The sequence below is a fragment of the Pseudophryne corroboree genome, unplaced genomic scaffold (genome assembly GCF_028390025.1).
Source record: "Pseudophryne corroboree isolate aPseCor3 unplaced genomic scaffold, aPseCor3.hap2 scaffold_2104, whole genome shotgun sequence".
In the NCBI taxonomy this organism is placed as follows: Eukaryota; Metazoa; Chordata; class Amphibia; order Anura; family Myobatrachidae; genus Pseudophryne; species Pseudophryne corroboree.
Genome location: NW_026968748.1, coordinates 33,344 through 36,956, shown reverse-complemented (window position 1 = coordinate 36,956; position 3,613 = coordinate 33,344). Strand labels below are relative to the sequence as shown.

Sequence of the window (3,613 nt, the reverse complement as noted above, 5' to 3'; positions counted from 1 at the left end):
TACTCCATACGCAAATAGCGTACTGTGTTCTTAGACCTCACAAAGGGTTTTAAATAAGATAAATATTTAGCTTTATCAAAGCGCACTGTCAGCAGTGTTCATTCCGGGAGTGGACAACTGGGATGCAGACTTCCTCAGCAGACACGACCTACATCCAGGAGAGTGGGGACTCCATCAGGAAGTCTTCGCACAGATTGCAAGTCGGTGGGGACTGTTCCAGATAGACATGATGGCGTCCCGCCTCAACAAAAAGCTACAGAGGTATTGCAACAGGTCAAGAGACCCTCGGGCAGTAGCTGTAGACGCCCTAGTGACACCGTGGGTGTTCCGGTCGGTCTATGTATTTCCTCCTTTACCTCTCATACCCAAGGTGTTGATAATAGTAAGAAAAAGAGGAGTAAGAACAATTCTCATTGTTCCAGATTGGCCGCGAAGGACCTGGTATCCAGATCTGCAGGAAATGCTCACAGAAGATCCGTGGCCACTTCCTCTAAGACAGGACCTGTTGCAACAGGGGCCCTGTCTGTTCCAAGACTTACCGCGGCTGCGTTTGACGGCATGGCGGTTGAACGCCGGATCCTAGCGGAAAAGGGTATTCCAGATGAGGTCATTCCTACGCTAATAAAGGCTAGGAAGGACGTGACATCTAAACATTATCACTGTATATGGCGAAAATATGTTTCTTTGTGTGAGGCCAGGAATGCTCATACGTAAGAATTCCACCTGGGCCACTTCCTTCACTTCCTACAAACTGGAGTGAATTTGGGCCTAAAATTAGGCTCTATTAGGGTTCAGATTTTGGCCTTATCCATTTTCTTTCAAAAGGAATTGGCCTCTCTTCCTGAAGTAAGTACAAACTTTTGTGAAGGGAGTACTGCATATTCAGCCTCCTTTTGTACCTCTGGTGGTCCCTTGGGACCTTAACGTGGTGTTAAGGTTATGGTTTGAACCACTTAAAATGGTGGAGTTTAAATATCTCACTTGGAAGGTGGTCATGTTATTAGCCTTGGCTTCCGCTAGGCGAGTGTCGGAATTAGCAGCTTTATCACATAAAATCCCCTATCTGGTTTTCCATATGGATAGAGCGGAATTGCAGACCCGTCCTCAATTCCTGCTAAAAGTGGACTCATCCTTTCATATGAACCAACCTATTGTGGTGCCTGTGGCTACGCGTGACTTGGAGGATTCCGAGTCCCTTGATGTGGTCAGGGCTTTGAAAATTTACGTGGCCAGAACGGCTAGAGTCAGAAAAACAGAAGCACTGTTTGTCCTGTATGCAGCCAACAAGATTGGCACCCCTGCTTCAAATCAGACTATTGCTCTCTGGATCTGTAACACGATTCAGCAGGCGCATTCTATGGCGGGATTGCCGTTGCCTAATTCAGTCAAGGCCCATTCCACTAGGAAGGTGGGCTCTTCTTGGGCAGCTGCCCGGGGGTCTCGGCACTACAGCTGTGCCGAGCTGCTACTTGGTCGGGTTCAAACACCTTTGCAAAGTTCTATAAGTTTGATACCCTGGCTGAGGAGGACCTCCTGTTTGCTCAATCGGTGCTGCAGAGTCATCCGCAGGAGCCCGTTTGGGAGCTTTGGTATAATCCCCATGGTCCTTACGGAGTCCCCAGCATCTTTTAGGACGTAAGAGAAAATAAGATTTTAAACCTACCGGTAAATCTTTTTCTCGTAGTCCGTAGAGGATGCTGGGTGCCCGTCCCAAGTGCGGACTACTTCTGCAAGACTTGTATATAGTTATTGCTTACATAAGGGTTATATGTTAGTTTTCATCGGTCTTGGACTGATGCTATGTTGTTTTCATACTGTTAACTGGGTAGTATATCACAAGTTATACGGTGTGATTGGTGTGGCTGGTATGAATCTTGACCTTGGATTAACAAAAATCCTTTCCTCGTACTGTCCGTCTCCTCTGGGCACAGTTTCTCTAACTGAGGTATGGAGGAGGGGCATAGAGGGAGGAGCCAGTGCACACCCAGATCTAAAGTCTTTCTTAAAGTGCCCATGTCTGCTGCGGAGCCCGTCTATCCCCCATGGTCCTTACGGAGTCCCCATCATCCTCTACGGACTACGAGAAAAAAAATTTACCGGTAGGTTTAAAATGTTATTTTTTTCTCTGCAACCCACTGCTAAATTGTGCTTCCTAGCTGTTTTTTATAAAATCACTTAATAAAATCTGGGAGAACAATCTTCATGACAATAGTATCTCCTATGCAAAATAAGTATGATTTGGGATAGGGCTGGGGAGGGCCGCTGCTCAGGCACATCTCTGTCAAGTAAAGGAGATTCAACTGAGGCAGCACAAGGGAACTCTCATCTGGGGACAACAACTGCAGGGAGAACACATATTTTCAGATGAACATGGGGTGGCAGAAGGCTGCCTAATACTGAAGCACCCCCAAACAACAAACCAAATGCAACAACTAGTGCAAGCATTCCTGGGGGATGGCCTGCAGCAGATGGATTTGAATATGGTGATGTCATCCAAGCAGTGGGTCAAAGTTGGCTTCAACCCTCGTCTGCATATGAAAAGAGAAAAGGAGCGTGCAGGGCATGGAAGCCTTTTGTGGTGCTTGGATGACCCCTAGTTCGCATTAAGCACCCCCACCCTCCTTCGGTGTGGGGCTCATGTTGGCCATTCCCCAGCCCCTGAAGCATTCAAGCTGATTTCTTGCAGCAGCTGGGCACTGTAACAGCTCCAGAGCTGCTCTGTAAAGCAAGTAAAAGGGTGTGGGCCCTGCAGCACTACCCGTAGTTTGCATTGTGCATTGGGAGGCACAAAGTAAGCAGACGGGAGGAGAAGTCAGGATAGTGCACAAGGGTATAGAAGGGAGGGGCTCAAGAAAAAAGAAGTGGAACCAGACAGCAAACTAGGCTGGAGAGAGACCTGAGACAAAGAGATCTGAATTACATGAGAGCCGACCAGGGAAAACTCAAATTATGCAGTCAAGTTTCCCACATTTGGGGAAATCGCAGGGGCAGCACACCCAGAGTGCAATGGGTGAGCCTTGCCCTGGGAGAAGCAACTTCATGATCATAGTATCTCACCTGGCAGGTAAGTAGGAGTTGGGCTAGAGCTGGGGAGGGTCGCTGCTCGGGCACCCCCCTGTCAAGTGAAGGAGATCCAACTGAGGCAGCACAAGGGAACTCTCGAAAGAAGAACAAGGCTAGAGGAAGATCTGAGACAAAGAAATCTGACTTTTACCAGAGCTGACCAGAGGAAAGCACAAACACAGTCCCCCACTACCACAAATAATGCAGTCGAGTTTCCCACATTTGGGGAAATCACAGGGGTCAGCATACCCAGAATGCAATGAATGAACCTAACCCTGGGAGAACAATCTTCATGACCATGGTATCTCCTATGCAAAATAAGTATGATTTGGGATAGGGCTGGGGAGGGCCGTTGCTCAGGCACATCTCTGTCAAGTAAGTTGCATTTGATTTGTTGTTTGGGGGTGCTTCAGTATTAGGCAGCCTTCTGCCCTACCATGTTCATCTGAAAATATGTGTTCTCCCTGCAGTTGTTGTCCCCAGATGAGAGTTCCCTTGTGCTGCCTCAGTTGAATCTCCTTTTGGAGAAGACCTCAATAAGATTGTAGCT

At 47.8% G+C, this 3,613-nt stretch overlaps 2 non-coding genes across 2 annotated transcripts; both read right to left on the bottom strand.

Moving 5' to 3' along the window:
- Nucleotides 1–2,909: 2,909 nt before the first annotated feature.
- LOC135006184 (U1 spliceosomal RNA) lies at nt 2,910–3,072 on the bottom strand. The gene has a single exon (XR_010206523.1). It is a non-coding gene; the product is annotated as a U1 spliceosomal RNA (small nuclear RNA).
- Nucleotides 3,073–3,224: 152 nt separating this feature from the next.
- LOC135006183 (U1 spliceosomal RNA) lies at nt 3,225–3,388 on the bottom strand. The gene has a single exon (XR_010206522.1). It is a non-coding gene; the product is annotated as a U1 spliceosomal RNA (small nuclear RNA).
- Between the last annotated feature and the right edge of the window lie 225 nt (nt 3,389–3,613).